An 18287-nucleotide genomic window follows, 5' to 3' on the forward strand; every position below is an offset into this window, starting at 1 on the left:
GGTTTATTATCCTTCAGTACGATCCTATTAAAAATTACCAAGATGCGTTACCCATTGCAACGATACCTTAAGCCTAGTTCACAGTCCGCCATATTTTTTTGTCTTCCATTTATTATATCACAACGAAGCTCGTAAAAGATTTTCTTTGTTAAAATACTTAAGCCTCGTTCACAACCATCTCTTCACGATCTTGCCACGTTCTCGGAATTTGAATACCCTAAGGTACTGTTCACACGTAATGCTCTCCTGTTCGGTCCAGGGACAAGGACCTTCTCATAAATACTGTGTATCTGTCAGCAATGGCTGACAGTGGGTATAAGCCAGTCGCTGAGATTCTCGAGATCCAAGGATCCGCCATTTATGATTCTTCACGTGTGTGTATATATATATATGCTTGTTTTATATATATATATATACAGATATAATGACAGCACTACCACTCTAACCTCGTAATCCATTTACGATCTCGAGATATCACTCTCTTTTGATGCTGGCCTCTACGCATCCTCCAGACGGGGTCCAGGTCGCCGATCCAGCCCTCCTGATAGCTTCAACGCACCAGGAATGCCGCAGTGCGTTCCGCTGACGGCAATTATAACCATGATTCTTGATCTCCACTCCTGAAGCTGGAGATCCTCTTTACGAGAACCTTACCCGAGATATCGTTCCCGGGGATTAATGGTCCACGACCAGTTACCGGAATGGACCACTCGGTTAGTGATACGGTTAAAGTGCACTGCGCTGAAAGATAGGATAAAACTGGAACCCACTTATACTCCTGTGGCCTTACGTTGTTATATTTTTTGTTGCATCCTACTTTTTGTACGATTTTTTGAAATTTTATTTTGAAAGCTTTTTTTTTCTTTTTTGCTACACCTTGTATTGCGGTTTCTGCGGCGAGGATTTCTTTTTAATATTACATTGATGTGAAAGGACTCGTTGCGGTTTTTTATGGTGGGAATTACTTGACGTTGCGCAGGCGCAGTGGGTATAGCGGGTATGCAAATGGAAGAAGGGATATTGGCAATTGGAAGATACGTTAGGCGGCTAATAGCGAGGACGGGGAATTGAGACAGGGATTTTAATGTATGAGGGACGAAGTTGGGAATTTTTTTGAAAAATTATTTCTTTTATTTGAGAAAAATGTGGAATTTTTTTTTGAGGTTTGATTTATATACGCTCGTATCTATACGTTTTGTAGTTTGTTGGGATAATTGTTTGTGCTTCTTTTTTTTTTTGATTTCGATTCCACGCACTCGAATCGTGGATAATTAATGTAAGGAAAAACTATATATTACTTCACCACTTCTATTACGAGTTTATGTTTGCAAACCCGACGACTCACTTTAATCGGACGCAGCGACACTTAAATGCCGGAGACATGCTTGAAGTCTGAAGCGTGGCAGATGCACAGCGGGACTTCACTGCAAACTGGTCGCAGTTGCATTCCTATAAGAAGAAGCGTTTATGTTATTCCCGTTTTTTGTACAGGCATGAGGACGAAAATCATACGTGTCCCGAGTACGTTCTCGATGAAAATAATCCAGCAATAGAATCGCGATGATGCATAGACGATGAAAATAAAATTTCCAAAAAATAAGATTATTTTGAAAAATCCTCAAAAAGTCAAAATAGAACAAATTTTTGAGTGGACAAATTTATTGGAAATTTTTTTTTTCAATACAACCAAAAATCTTATTCCAGTCGTTGTGCAAGATACAAAATCCAAAATGGCAGATAGCCGTACATGACAAATTAAATTAACCGAAATTCAAATTTTCATATTTGCAGTTTCACTTATGTATCTTTCTTTTTTCGTTTCAGGTAAGTTCACACTCCTACGAATGGACTACCCTCTTGTCAGAATTGGGTGGACCATAATGCACCACCGCCACGAGATAAACATCTGGGTTCGTTAGCAGGTTTGAAAGCGACAGTTAAAACATATGAGTCGACCCTGCCGAAACGTCGTAACTACTGCGTGGCTTTACGAAGTTGTTCCATAGTTCCATACGTAGAGCTAGATCAAAAAATGGCGATTAGAAAGATACACGTGTCGCCGGAGAGATTGACAGATTTTTTTCTATGCTCGACTTCCCGGATAAAAATCGCGGAATAGACGTCGTAATAGCAAATATTACAACGGGGCGTGTAGGACGTGTAAAAAAAATTTATTAAAGAAACTGAATCGTTGAATTTCTTCGAAAATTGTTTTTATTTCTCTTCTCGGCCCCTTTCACATTTTTTTTTACATTATTTTCGATTTTCAACAGCCACCTCGAGAAATTCAATATGCGTAAAGTCCTTTGCGCGCGTCTCAATTTACAAAAATAAAAAGCACGGTCCTAGTTTTTGTTTTTAACGATTTTTTCGTGGTGAACCATTTTTCAAAATTAATTCCATTGTCAAAATTCTGTCGCGCTCTCATTTCATATCTTACGTAGGATTTTAAGTCGAATACCAATATGGCGTCTAGAAGAATGAACATTTCACTCTTACTGAAAATCATTGAAATCTTAATGATCGGTTCACATGGTTTAATCTTTGTTCCAAGTCAATTTATGTTCCTCGTGCATTAACGTATCCCAAACTGAAAAATCGTGGGATTACTTCTACCCGCTGCCGATAGATTCGTCGGCTAGATAGCGCCACCGTCGCGCCGTTCGAGCCCCATCCAGGACTCCTTGTTTTACAAGCTGTTTTACAAGGATAGGTTCCTTAGGCCACATGCTGAGAGAAGCGTCTACCTATCTCTCCTAGCCGCGCTAGGGATCCTTTTGTTCCTTGAGAGTCCTGCGGCTTGTCGTCGCTTTGAAAACTCGACTTATACTAGAGTCCACTATACACTATACCCTATGATACGCATATCGACCAATAGAAACGCGACCGGTTGTCGTTATGATTTTACGGGCGTTCCTAAACCTTTTTCAAAAGCTACAACCAGGATTTATTAGGATCGTGTCGCCGAGTTGTGAACTAGGCTTTTTGTCACAGTCGTCCACGATCTTTGTTCTCTCGTTCGTTTCCGTGCTGACGTAAGAATTTTTGTATTTATTTGAAACCATTTTTTTTTTCAAAAATTTTTTTTTCAACTCTTCCGATTCGAGGCACACAATTAATTCGTCGTAATAAGTGAACTCCTCTCGCTTCTAATAAAACCCCTAAGAATAAATGGCATCCCATCGGAATCAGTTATCGTTTCGAATGCGATACAATCCATAAGCTCGAGTTTTATAATGAATAAGGCATCGTGCACCAGATACCGATGTTCCCAGACGTATAATTTCATTTATAATCTACGCATTAATCCACTTCTTTCAGCCATCCTCTTGGAAAGTCCTTTGGATGACAGGGAACGTTTTACGCGTCGGCCATATTGTCTCTTTATATATATGTATATATACATACAAAATCAGTATGTATTATCTGACCATGGACCATCTTCGTTCCCAGCCCATCCAGCAAGGACCTTCCTAAGAGTCACTAGTATTACAAAAAAAAAATCAGTAGGCTAAAAACACGCACTAGGATTCTCTCTGCAAAACGATATCCGAGAAAAAAAAATTGTTGAAAAAAATTTCATCCCTTTTTTTTTCCGTCACTTTTTCCTGTTTGGTTTATCAAAGTCCTGATCCTTGCACTCAGTAAGGATCCTTCGGGAGGTCAGGCTCTTCAGGTAGGATATACGTACACATAGTTATATCGCACTCAGCCAGAAAGTGAATCCACGTCGTCCTACCTCCCAGGCACTCTCGTCCTTTTAACGCGGGGTCTTTTGTTTCCCGCGTGGATCCCCGGCCGAGATCCTATCGGGCATAAATAATTATCCTGGACCCAGGGCAGATGCTCTTACCCAAGGATGCCAGAAAGTCGAGAGCCACGCGGGCTGAGACTGTGCAGGACCTGATGATATTTATTCTTATTTCATCAGGAATTCACTTCATTCTTTGATCCAATGAGCATCCGCGCATGCGCACTTTACATGAACGCTTTAACCTCTCTCTCTCTCTCTCTCTCTCTCTCTCTCTCTCTCTCTCTCTCTCTCTCTCTCGCGCTATCTTACTTATTTTTCCTTCTCTCTCTTTTTCTCCGCACTCTCACATCTTAAATACCACAAATTCTTAGCCCGGAGCGGCTGCCTTGGTACCGATTAAAAAAATTTCAGATCGTTACGCTCGACTCGTAATAAGAAATACTTCCGTCGACGTAACGCAGCTCAGTTCTGTCTTAATTAAACTGGCAGAATCCTTTATAACCGTATTCAAACAACGAGCCGGTACCTACTGCGCATGCGCCGTTGAACCGTCCCCGCGTAAACGTAATAAAAGACGCTTCGATTTCATTCGCGCGTGACAAAGGGCTTTTGTCTCCGAATCATTTTATTCGTTTCGACAATAAACATGGAATTAGTGACGTTTATCGTTTAGCAGGGAGAATCCGATGGTTACCGATCGTTGCCGATGGTAACCAATGTCAACCGATCGTGCCTCTTGTGTATATATATATATATATATATATTTACGACCGCTAAGTTATCAGTGACGGACAGTCAGTGGCTGAGGAAGCGATTTTATGCCGATCGTATTTTAACGTGAGACTTTTTCCAGATTTCTGCTTACGCCGTCTACGAATTATGTGGTTTAACCATCTGGATACAATGGAAGTTTCAAATGGCGCCACCAAGTTCTCTGCTATGAATTTTTTTGTACAAAAAAAATTTGAAAATTCAAATTGCACGGTACTAGATTTTTTTTTGGGATCTAAGCTATACGATTTCGTGGTTCAAACGTGATTTCTTTGTTCCTGGAATCTCGCAGCAATTTTTTTCACTGTTATTCGGCACCGTTTAATTTGAACCTACCGAACCGATTATTTTGCACGCTCCGGGCACTTTAAGTGTTGGTTACCAGCTATTTACGTGCATTATATATATATATATATGTTTTATACCAAATGAAATCTACTGCGTAATTACTAATTACCATGTGAGATCGGTTAGATCGTATCTAACGATAACCTGTTTATTGTTTTTTTCTTTTTTTTTTTTTTTAATCACGTTCGACGCGACGACCGTTTGCTCCCGTCAGATCGGAACGAATAAAAGTGCAGCGACATATACGACAGGGATAAAGAACGTGTACGGATACGTTAGATTAGAGTTTAGAGATACGTTCCTTTTCTCTGTCATATTTTTCTGCACTTTTATTCGATCCGATCTGACAGACAAATTATAAGCTTCGTGAAAGCTGGTCAATCCATAAGCATGGCTTACACTTGTCCCCGGAGGATAATTTTGAGAATTTTGTTTTATCTAAATATTTTTATAGATTTTTTTATCTCGTCAAAGAGATGCGTTTTTGATTTTTTTTTTTTCATAGCAGAGGTCTGACATCGCGTCATTTGTATACTCACATCCGTACGTCTGTGTACGTTAATATTTTCTGAAAAACTTGGCCCCAGAAAAAGAAGGACGATGTACCAAAAAGAAGAATCAGCTCTCCAAAACTTCCCGAGAGGACAGGAAGACCATCGATCGCCGGAAGAGGAATGGCGCTTGTCTGCAGGACATTCCTCGTGCGACTCCAGGACGATGAAATATCGGTAAGTCAAGAAAATTTTCTTACATACGTTAATAGTAATGCGCGATGGTACAGGGTATAATTTATAAGTGACTTATTCGTACGGAAAACCATAGTGAGGATGGCCCCTCAAAATTATTATTAAAATTATGCGAAATACCGTCAATGAATATTATTGATCAACCGATGAATATTTATGCGATTATATTAAATATTTACTAAAAACTAATATATATATAATTCCAAGATCGCTAGGCGTTTCTCTGCCTTCTCGTTATTCTCCTATGATTAATACACGCGGTTATATACGTATACGCAGTACGTCCGATTGACAGAATCTTTTCCAAGAAGGATAGCAGCGCAAACTCACACGCGGACCAAGTGTCAAGAACCGGGACTGTTAAAGATGGCTGGCAAGAGGTTGCAAATAAGACTTTAGCAAGAATTGCCATACGGGGAAGCGTAAAAGAATTTCCAAGGGTCTCAGGGTGGTCTCGAAGGACTCGCAGGAGACTCGAACGGTAATCGGCTCGCTAATTATTCTTCGGAGTAGCTAACACAATGTTGCCAACCGTCAGGAGGGCAGGGCGTGACTGGAGCTCTCGGTACGAAGTGACGTGAACGCGAGAGAGGTGCAGGAGATTAGCTGCTGGATGTTAACAGGGCTGTGTCGGTTGGATATAAAAATAAAAAAAAATAATCTATCGATAATTGAACGGACGATAATTGAGAATATTTTTTAATGAGTTTGAAATCGACGTAAATAGTATCGACGATCGATCGACGGATAACTGAAAGATTTGAAATTTTTTGGAATTTTATTGAAATTCAATTATTGGGTAATTTTGATATTTCAATGAATTACCCGTAGATCGGGTAAGAGGGTCAAAATCGAATGTAACCTCGATGAGGATTCGATTCTCGAAATTCAGTTACGTAATATTTTTATCGACTCCGTAATACAAATGGGGCTAGGCCGTTACTATCGATCCCTCATGTGCACAATCGATTAATTAAACACTGCCGTGTAATGTTCCATGGGAGCCATAGTGCCATGGGCCCATGTTTAGACTGGGACTTTCAGGCCCGAAACTTATGAATGACCCGGTAGTGTTTTCATCAGGATCACGTATCGTCTTGGAACACAGTACGTGCTTCGTCTGCTTTCTTGCATCTGCTTCACCTTCTCGTTTTACTTCGCTCCACTTCATTGCCACTTCACACATGCACGTGTACGTATATAGGAGCACTTATCGCCACGTGTGACCCTTTGCAGTTCGAGTCGATGACTATAGAAACAAAATATGATACTTGCGTCAATGTCAAATTTTACACGTGGTAGATGTATATATGCTCGATTAATAAAAATTTGAAAGGATTTTTTGGAATTAGGGATAAATTAATTTTTTTTAAGTAACCCCACTGGAACGCAGTACTTTTGGTCAATGTAAAATTTGTAATTCATATTTAATCAAGGCGTATAGAATTTACAAATTTCTTTTCCAAAAATTTCAACATTGTCCCATAGAATTCACGGTGACGCGTGCCTGAAAGTAGACACCGTAACAGTTTTTTTTTTTATACGTGGAATTGACGCTTGTAGGATTTTTTTTTAATTTCTCAAAAATTCCTTCCCAGTTTTTGTGTATCGATATTCATATTATCCCATATAATCCTGCTGGTACGCAGTAGGCATCAAACACAGGATCCCTTGTACTCGCAAGGGACCCCATAGGGAAATCAATATTATTCATATACAAGAGAGCAGTGTTTAGTGTTGACATTCCCGTCGCTGTTGACATTGGTACTGCTGGCTTTGCATTTTTTTAACTCTCACTTCATACCACAATCAGTCATATTTCTCCATAAGATTTACCATTCGAATGGATTATATCTGGTTAAATTTTTTTCGTAATTTAATTTTAATAATCATTTGTCTTTATCCCAAGCAAAATCCCTATAGGAATTAAACCAAAAAATTTTTTTTTTTTTGAAATTGACAGATCAGTTATACATACGTACGTAACAGTGTCATAGGTCACGATTTTCATATACTGATAAGGAATTGTGTAACTGAGAAAAAAATTATTTCTTTCACACGCGACTTCATCTACGTGCCCAAAATTAATTTTGTAAATTGTGCATAAAACTACCGTGACTGTAATATATAAAAATGCATAACCAGAATCGTATAATCCCTTTATCAGAAACTTGGAACGTTTTGCAATATTTATTTTGCACCCGTCTGTAGCATTGCGATAAAGTCTTGATAAGAGTCCCTCCCTATGTACGCGAATGAGACGCGAAAATTCGATTGTAACCAAAACGATAGAACCGATCACGAACAGCGTCGGTGGGTAAAAATAATATTTCGTGCGAATTCAAAAAATGTGATATATTTAAAAATTCGTACAAGGATTCGAGAGAAAAAATATATTTAAAAAATCTATACATCCAGCATGTATTCTTGTAGTTATTTTTCAAACGATTTATCCGACAACGAATATACGTATTATCTGACACACCCAGTATACACACCATAGACGTACAATAACATCATACCTATATACTATGGAATATACTGCTATGGGGTTATACCTGGATGTATTACCGTATGGCAGCAGCCTCCGATAAGGTGCGGCTAAACCCGCCCAATCAGCTATGTTTCACAGTACATACGACATTACCACTTTATATCACATATCGTTCGCCATACGTACAATATACGTGTAAATATATAGGCAGAGACACATTAGAGATTTCGCCGAGAGTTTCGCACGCGTGAAAATAATGCCAAACGATATCGGCCCGTTGGTTTATGGCGTCGGCCATCTTTATTTCACGAGTGTCTGACATTATTGTCGTCGTGGATTTCAAGTTTGTTCAATCTATTATTTATGGTTGTTATTTTGACTATCGATCGGCACTGCCCGGCGCCATGTTTAATAGCATTCACGTGAGACGCCCACTGCGCATGCGCGAACTCTTGCGCGTGCGCACGAGCCTGCGCGACGCTTCGAAACCAGTAATAACATAAACGGCGACGATTGCTTAAGATTTTACTAACGGCAAATGCCTCCGCCGTCACTTCTTCCATTGCCTACTGGCTGTCGCTGCTTTTTCACTGGCGTCCCGTGAAGTATTACCAGCCTGGGTAACAAGGCATGCAGTCAAAGTGGGCGAGAGCCTAGACGTCGGGAAACACTGCGCGTTGACTCAGCGAGATACAATGACGAACCTAACCCAACTTTTGGCTTTTTCTTTCGAACGGTCTATTCACTTGGAATCTTTCGCGGACGAAAATCGTATGTGGATTATTTTTATGTGGATATTTCTGCACGCGATAAGTATTATGGGTAGGGAATGTTTTTTGAAAACAATTTTTTTCAATTTTCATAAGCTCTTAATTTATTGACTCGCTCCCGTTGCTGTTATCAATTCGGAATGGTTTATTGACTGATTTGAAATTCAATAGAGGAACGTATCGATATGTGACATGTACCGCAGCTATTGCTGATTAGAAATTTATTGACGACCTCCGGGATCGATGATATACGATCGATCAGGAATTATTGTAGCAAAATCAATACGGTCACGCGCCTTCTGGTAGTTGCTCGTGGGAATATTGGAAATTTTACTGTAGCAGGTTAAAAAGGTTTTACATGGTAAGAGATAAATATTATGTAGATATATAGTGTATATATTTTACAAAAATATAATAGAAATTTTGGAAAAAAAAAACTTTTCTTACGCAAACATACGCTACGTGGTCGAGATTCGTGCGCGTGACTGAAACTTGCCGCTATGATGGAACCAAGTGTTAATTGCCTTACAAGATGGCGTCGGTTTGTTCGAGAAAGTCAAGAGAAAGAAGAGAAGAAAAAAAATATCCTACCAGACAGAGAAACCCGGCTTCTCCTTTGTGAAACCATTACACGCCTTCCATTATTCGACCTCAGAGGACAATGGATACTAGGTATGGGCACTTTTCGTACTTTTCCGTAAATCAAAAAATGAAAAGAAAAATGAATCCCAAATAAGAAAGGCCACTTGACCCCTGACAAAAGTCGAGGGCCCTCGGATTTTTGTTGCAAGGAAAAAGCGACACGAATTGTCAGATACAATAGAGTCGTGTAAAGATGCTAAAAAGATTTTCGAAAAACAATATTTCTAGTTTTCGAAATATCAAAAAATAAAAGATACTTTTTTTTATCCACTACGTAAACAAATGTTACATATCCATACGTCGCACAAACTATACCTATATCGGGTAGTATATGACAAACATCGTAAAATAGAAAGAAAAATATCTATCGGGAATCTTTATTTTTTTTTTATTTTTATCCTTTGCCTTTTCTTTCTTTATCATAGTGTCCATATCCTACCTTATTACCCAGTAGGTACTTACCTATCGGTCTGCCCATATGAAATATACCAAAGATAAGAACACGAGTTACCGAAGCACATACGTGATATACTTACGTAACACATTTGCATATGCATGACAAGTATAAAATTGCATATTATCGAAAAACAAATAAGACAAAAAAAGCAGAAAGATTTTTTTTAAATGTCATAACAGGCTAGGTGACTCGTCCGCAAGCGAGATTCGTTGTTCGTTAATATTTAAGTTTCACGAGGAAAATGAAAAATTACGATAACAAGTCAAAGAGAGAGAAAGAGAGAGAGAGAGAGAGAGAGAGAAAAAATATAATGTTAGTAAAAAGAAAGATAAAAAATTCCTTAGTGGCATACGCCACGTATATACACACTACTACTATTAGTATCACTACTACTAGTATCACTGTTATTATCACCATATATGTGTATGCACTATATACGTATATACTACACGGCTACTAGCTGTACCAGGAGGCTGGACTCTACCAAGATGAAAACCGGTTGCCCAAGAGGTAAACACGCGAAGGTGATGTACCTTCCGCTGCTCTCTCGTCAACTAGAAGTTAAAACAGGAAGATCTGGAGTGAACGAGATGCCCGTAAATTCTTGCCGCGACTCATATTTTGGAATTCAAATTTCTCAAAGAATCCACTTTTTTTTCGTAAGCCAGTCCATTACGTACACCATAAATCGGCTAGGTCGTCCACTTATGGAAATCGTGAATATCGAAATAATTATATACGTTCGATCCGACCCAAAAATTGGAATTAAAAGGAATATTAATTTCTCTAAGAGCCATTAAAAAAATGCTCTATTTTTTTCAAAAATTTTATTGTTACTTGATAAATTTTAAACACGTCTTTTTTCATTCGTATTTATAAAAATAATAATTCCATTGCCTTAGTACCATTGGGTATATAGCATACCGTTTATAGCATACCGATGCTTATAGCTATATCTATAGTATGCAGGTACAATGAACATTCCAGAGAGTGCTCTCCATTTCAGAGTGCTCTCGAAAAAGTTAAAAGAGAAAAAAAGTTGATGAGTAGAAAAAAATCTTGAAATATATATATGTAAGATATATATAATATGTATGCGTTTGTATATACATATATACATTATGTGTGAGACGTAGCCCGCAACGTGCTGCCGGCAGGTGTACCAACCTGTTATCCCCGATGTTCGCCGACTCGTTCTTGCCGTGGACGATCGTTCGCGCGCGCGCATGTGTAATAAAAAAAAGAGAGAGAAAAAAAAAGGAATAGAAAAAAAAGCTAATGTTTTGATTCGACGTGGTTTTGCTCGGGCACGTACCATCGCCTGTTGCATATTCCCACTTATGCCCAGGTAATTCGAGAAAAAGTGCCGAAACTTAAGATCGTTTTTACGAACGCGGCGCTGGCGCATCTGGTCGGACGCGACGATCGCGCATTGCGATCCGCGCAGGAATCGCTGACTTTTAAAAGTTTCTTCGGCTCGTTGTCTCTTAAACTCGCCCTTATCGCTCTCTGCGACAATCTCGTATAAAAACTCGCCCAAAAGGCGCTTTGGGTTCTCGGTAGAATTCAGCGCGGTCTTACGTCGGTGTAGAAATTTGGTCGGAAATTTGTTTTTCACGTAAAAATGCAATTTTTGGAAAAAAACTGAAAATTTTTGGAGGAGGTTTTTTTGGACTTTTTATTTTACGGATTTTTAGGCAAGGGCGCGAATACTCGCGAATATATTTCTTCGTTCTTCGTATCTCCTTGGCAGCATTCTTTCTACGGTCCACGAGAGATCTCTTATTTTTGAATCCATTAGACGTTCAAAACCGCGCCCGTATTTGCAGTTTCTTTGCTTTCCGCAAATATTGGCCGCTTGAACGTTTTGCGGTCGTGGGACGTATTCGTGGGAGGAAGACATATAGATAGATAATGTAAAAATGTCAAGTTGCGAAAAGGAGTTAATATTTTGAAAAGCACTGTAGTCTAATACACTCGTCATATACGAGTTCGTAATTATGAACATTAAACGTGATACGGAATAATTTTACTGGAAAAAAGGAAAAAATTTCCAAAAAATCTTTATTATAAAATCAAAATTATCTGACTTTAAATCGAATAACGATTTTGAAAATTTTCCAAAAACGAATGGATTTTGTAAAAGCCTGTAGCAATAGTGAAACAAAACTGTCAAACTCATAGTTTCACAGAAACCAGAGATACACAAGGCACTCATTACTGCAGAGTCACGTACCACACAAAACAGACATTTGCCCGTCGTGCAAATGAAGAAAATAAATAATTTACATTGGTATTATTATTATTAACGAGTTCTAGGAAGATGGCGGCGACTAGTCGACGACGATGCGTTCGAAAATTTCGTCATCCCCGCCATCATTAGTCCCCAGACACCGCGAAGTGCACCGATCGCAAGTGCCAGTCAAATTTCCCGTGCAGGTATACCAACGCACCGCTAAGAATCCCTAACGCAAATTGAAATTCCAAAAAAAACATCGTTAGACCCAGAATATGAAAATTCCTCAAAAAATTCATTGATTTTCACACCTCGGTACCCCATACAAAATTCCTTCGGCGTACCCTACCCCAGAAGATGATCTCTAGGTCTTCTCCCTCGGTTGCCATGAGGATCTGAATTCCACGAGGATCCTGAGGTCAGCAGGGGTCCGTAACGATTCCTAGATTTTTTTTCTCTTCGAGAAATCCTCACGAGCGGCGCCACTGTCCCAGACCGGTATTCTCTACCGAACAGCCACATTACCCGTGCTCCAGGACGTTGCTTTGACTCCCAGGGTGGGAGGTACCTACTACGCTGTAGAGAGTCATGGAACTCGAGTATTGGCGTTGGAGGTGGATGGAGTTGCCCCAGGGCACTTTTGTCACTCTCGTGCCAGATCGAGTTCTTACGGCAGCGTACAACAGATACGTAGCGATAATGAGTAAAAATAAAAATATTTCCAAAACACCGAATAAACAATTTAACGAAATAATAATAAAATGAAAATATTAGAAAAATAGAAAAATTTCATACCCCGGTACGCCCCTCAAAATTCCTACCTTATAAATCAATTCTTATCTGATTCAAAATCAGGGATAAGATCGCAGGATCAAAGTTTCACGTTAGGACAGTCAGGTAGACCAGAGTCGTATGAACTAGGCAATAATGACTCCGGTGCAGGAGTACCTCGGACTAGGTAAGAGAAGCAGCATACTAAATCGCAAAATCCAGTATATATATACATATATAGGAATACTTTTGGATGAGGTTAACAGTAGTATATACATATATACACACGTATACCCTAGCTTGTATTATAACCAGTGGATCAAGGTGAGGTTATGTTCGGGCTAAATTTAGGCCCCAGCCCGACCACGCTGCTGCCACTTGTTGATTCCTCGTGACGTCAGACTATCAAACGCTCCTTGCGTATTTAGCGACGCCATTTCCGTAGTCGGTAGCAACAGGATCGCAAGTAGTCGCTAACAGTTCTCTCTCACTTTTTTTTCCACACTCTCTCTTTGATGGAAACACGCCCATAGGTCTTTTCGAGTGGCGTCGTAAATGGATTTGAGAGATGAGTCCAGGTAGGCAACTACCCTGCGCCAAGGGGGTTGTTGGGTGAGGGTGCGATCCTCATCCAGTGGATCGATTGGCCAGTCCGAGTGGAAAAAACAAAAGAAGAGCATTGCTGCCCCTCTGTGGGTTTTTTTCGGTGAAAGAAGTTAAAAAAAGAGTGGGTTCAAGTTGGGTTTGGGCTGGACTAGTTTTCATACGGTAACCCCAGGCGTCGGTTCGTCAGTCTCGGGCTAACTTGACAAATGGTCTTTACGCTTCTTTTCCACCCCGAATTCGCAGCCATTGTTCTCCCAGTGTAATCCCTCTTAACGCGGTGAGTTGACCCCCGTGGATTTCGAGAGGGTCAAACAATACCTGGGAATGGCGAAACCTCTTCGCCGGGACAATAGGATCTTTGGCACTCGCTAGGATGCGCAAGGGGGTGGGACCCGAGACCCAGGTCCGTATTACAAACCTATTGCCGAAGTATGGGATAGGCACCTGCTGGGAAGACAAGACTGCCCCTAGAGGCAGGGTACCCTTGGGGAGGAAATAAAAATAAAACTCGTAGGTAGCATAGCGTTTGGATATACAGGGTTTAACATCGTACTGGAGGGAAACATTTTGGAAAGGATCAAAAACAACCCTTAAGGAAATTTTTTAATTTTACTCTGAACTGTCGTTAACCCCTGAGTTATTCTCGTGCAATACGTCACACATGAGTTAGGTGATATGTCGAAAAATTTGAAAAATTACTGTATTAAAATGAAAACTATTGTTCATCTCCAAGAGAAACACATGTTCACGTAGAAACAACCCTTAAGGTCGACCAGGGATTTTTAAAAGCTATGTTATTTGGATCCTCCTGAAACCGCATCTGCCCCTCCCCCCTCCTTCGTTGCTCTTACCCCATAAATTTCTACCTGGCTAGAAAAGATCAAGCAGAGATCAAGAAGGAGCAGAGACGTCTTGGAAAGTATGTAGAAGCTGTCTCTCCTGTTTCTTCATATGGTGTGGTAAGGAGGGAGTAAGATGGGGTGGAGGGAGAAGTCCAAAGGTGCTCGTGGTAGTAGACTGGTTCGGTCCAGGTGAGTCTGTGTTGGTATCAGTACAGTAGAGCACTGTGCACTGTAGTAGTGGTACAGTGCTGATGCTGTTAGAGATGGAGTAGGAGTAGGTACAGGCTCACTCTAGAGAAGTGAGGTACCTACCTACCTACCTACCTACCTACCTACCTGCCTGCCTGCCTCTTGGGAGATCGGTAGTGACGATGGCAATGGTGGTGGTGGCAATCGTGGTGGTGGTGGTGGTGGTGGTGTCGGTAGTGGTGGCAATGGCAGTAGAAGGTAGAAGGTAGAAGAAAGGGACGCTCGTGGGGAAGTGAAGGGAGATCAGCGTGGAGCCACATTGCATGGCAGCCCCGTAGACTCACTCCGCAAGGTGAGACGCGCGGACTGTAAGATCGTAGGACACTTAGATATATAAGTTTTTGGAAAATAGCTAATTTAAAAAAAAAAAGTGTTACCAGTGATTTTTTATTTAAATTTTTTCGTGAATCATGGACTTTTTAAGTTAAAAAAATTGGTGTCTCGAAATTTCTTTACCTGCTTACGTTACACTTGGGATCTGTTGTTTGACAGTGATAACAGACAGTCTCTTATCTTTGACTATCTTTGGAGACGTGTGAATACGGATTTTAACGTGAAATATATAAAGATGAAATGACGTGAGGATGACTTAGGAAACAAGCGTTATGATCGGTATGGATGGTGCTTGAATTTTCTTTTGATACACATGGACACGGTTTTTTTTTAGTGATAGTCGGATTTTTTTACAAAATTTCATATCGTTATCAATCTTCGACAATTTTGTGATATTTTATTTTTCGATTCTACCCACGTCACACCTGTTTCGTGATCGTCTTGGATTCATCCTACAAAGTGACAGTGGACTAGGTGCTTCGTACAGTGTTGGGCAATAGTTTTATTTACCAATTTCACCCACGTGATGTAGCTTGACAATTTTTTCGAATTCTCCTGTCACTTTTTCGAAATACTTGTTTTCGTCGTTGCACGATGACTTTCGGAAGTAAACAATAAAGTTTTACCGATCACTGTACCATCTTAAGGATAATGATTTTTTCAAAAGTCATTTAACAGTGTTCCACCTGGGTCAAGTGTCATTAAAAGTTTTCCCCAGTCGTGTCAAAGTGTCAAGTGGTTCGCAAAATAACTGACAGTAGAGACCTGCTGATTTCATACACGGATTAAGAAGTCATCGTGACAGAAGTTTCTCTTGTGATAAAACACAAAATTTTAATTACCAGTGTTTCGAGTTTGGATAGTGACAAAAATTTTATTTTTACACGGAACAACAAAATTGTGAGTAAATCCTACATTATGCCTGATACATATATCTACTATTTATTGCATACGCGGTATCTGTCATTCGTACGTGTCACTCTTAGTATAATCAATCAAAATGATAACAACGATAATACCTAATACTACTCTACCGGAATAAAATACTCGATGAAAGTTCCTGAACATTTAGCTGCGAAGTAGGCCGTGTATCATCTATACACACAGATATGCAGTGTATCATCTGTATACAATTTCTGCAGAAGAATCACAAGACACGCCTAACGTCACGTTTCCATATATACCTGAAGGAAAAATGAATTTTACAAAACGTCACCCGCTAGAAAAGATCGTTTATATTAATTTCCAAAACGAACTATGATTTTGGAAAAAAATTATTTTCAAAATTTACGATCTCGACTGCACGGAATTATTGTTATTATCGTTGTGATTGAAATTTAGGTTAATTATTATCAAATCTTTTGATAAGATCGTCGAAAAAAAAAAAATTACCGTAGGATTATTTTGCCATTTTCGAGTCGATCTGTCCTTTCTTATATGTATATACATATGTTGTATGCAAATAGAGGACCGATGATCGTCTCGTAGTGTTTCCTTGTTTACGCGGATTCGTAGAAACGGTAAACGGCCAATCGGCGCGCGCATTCGTTGCGAAGCTTTTACGCGTGAATTACGCAAGTCAGGAATTTCTTCGAGAGACCGGCGACGACGCGCCGAACGATCGACGGCGACTGCAACATTGCCTGGGTGTTATCCGAACGGTTAGTACGCCCAGAGACTTGAACGCCGGGATAAGAAGCCGGCATGCGCTGGTTAATCCACAGACCGTTCGAAAAACATTGGCTCGGAGCGAAGCATATGACATCTGCCGGGGAAGCTGGATGCGCGAACAGGATAATGACAGGAACCCGTTAAGAAATCCTGACAATAGTAGCAATGACAGTTGGGTAAAAAAAATCAAATTTAAAAAAAAAATATTCTACCGAGATAATTTAACGGACACGAATTGTTGACGGAATTTTTCTGAGGTTTAAAAATCCTTGTATCTCTATTAGAACTTGATTCGAATATTTTCCGTCTCTTTTTCTTGTATGATTTATTCGACAGGGGCGTATTACTAGTTCTTGGAGCCCTTCTCTCTCTCGAGATGCTTATGACGTTGGAGGGCTCTAACCATTTTTTTTCGACCCCGAACATCACTCATAAGTCACATGAATATCTCATAAGCTCGTCTCGTAAGTTTTACCCTGCTGTGAGGTAGCTGGAGTCAAATTAAGAAGACACCGGGTATATAGTAATAATAATTCAGTGCTGCATCATCCCGTATGTTCCGAAGAGAATACCTTCTTTGGCTACTTGCTTTATATAACCCACGTAATATATATATATATATATATATATATATATATATATGCATGTACACAGAATATACATATATGCACCTAGAGACCTAACCAACAAAAAAAACTGCATGCACTCCTTCCTACGTTCTAGAACATTCTGAATATTCTGAGGCTTTATGACGTAGGTAGAATGCAATGACGTCAGAAAATTTGGACTAACCGTGAAAATTTCGACGAGTGATAACTAACAGCAACCTTTAGTTTTTTTTTTGTAAACAAAAACCGTTTGCAATTTCTGCATTTTTGATTCTAGATGTTATGGCATTTAAGACGTGGGAGGTTAAAGCGGGGTCGGAAAATTTGAAAAAATGTTTTGGTACTCAAGATATTAAAAGTCGTATGAGATCGAAATTTTTTGTAATTTCTTTTTTAGACACTAAATGGCTAAGTAGATAATGATTAGGAGTTTTATCATTTGGAAGTATTGAAGTTATCTCTTATGTCACGTGACAACGTATCCTAGCGGGAAACATTTGAATGGACCATAAAAGTGACTACAAAATCAAGACTGTTGTGTAGTTGTTTCGTGTAGAACATGGCGTGCGAGCATCCCTGGATGGCCTTGCCGGGTCCGACCGTGAATTCAAGCTTAGTTAGGGGGTACGGGGTTCGGGCCCTTTAGGGGCCCCATAAGGCCCGCCTTAGTTAGAGGGTATTGACGCCAACCCTCTATCCTTCTGTCCACGATTCCACCTGCTTCATCAAGGCCCAAAAATGCCTATGGTATATAGGTGCCTACCTAGAAGAATAAATTTGGACATTGAGTGGTCTGCCTTTTTTTCTTTTTTGAATTTACTTTCTTTTTTTCTATTATTGTCAGAGATCAGACGCTTTGGAAACGTCACTGATGAGAACATTCAGATTCTTGACTTATGACATATAGACGAAAGCAGTGATATCACTGTATACACTATCTGCAATTTGCTCGTTCAGTGCTGCCACCTATATTTTGATAAAAAAAATTT

At 39.8% G+C, this 18287-nt stretch overlaps 1 protein-coding gene across 2 annotated transcripts in view; it reads left to right on the plus strand.

Annotated features, from left to right (window-relative positions):
- Positions 1-18287, plus strand: part of LOC107273232 (epidermal growth factor receptor) — a 91538-nt gene that overhangs the window by 36019 nt on the left and 37232 nt on the right. Inside the window, exon 1 of one of the 2 annotated variants that reach the window (XM_015751201.2) lies at positions 14728-15919. The exons of the other annotated variant lie outside the window; for it this stretch is intronic. The gene's annotated coding sequence lies outside the window, so the exon portion shown is untranslated. Of the gene's footprint in view, positions 1-14727; positions 15920-18287 lie in introns of those variants that run through there. 2 annotated transcript variants of the gene reach the window in all.

This window comes from Cephus cinctus, unplaced genomic scaffold (assembly GCF_000341935.2).
Source record: "Cephus cinctus unplaced genomic scaffold, Ccin1 Ccin1_scaffold1524, whole genome shotgun sequence".
Lineage (NCBI taxonomy): Eukaryota > Metazoa > Arthropoda > Insecta > Hymenoptera > Cephidae > Cephus > Cephus cinctus.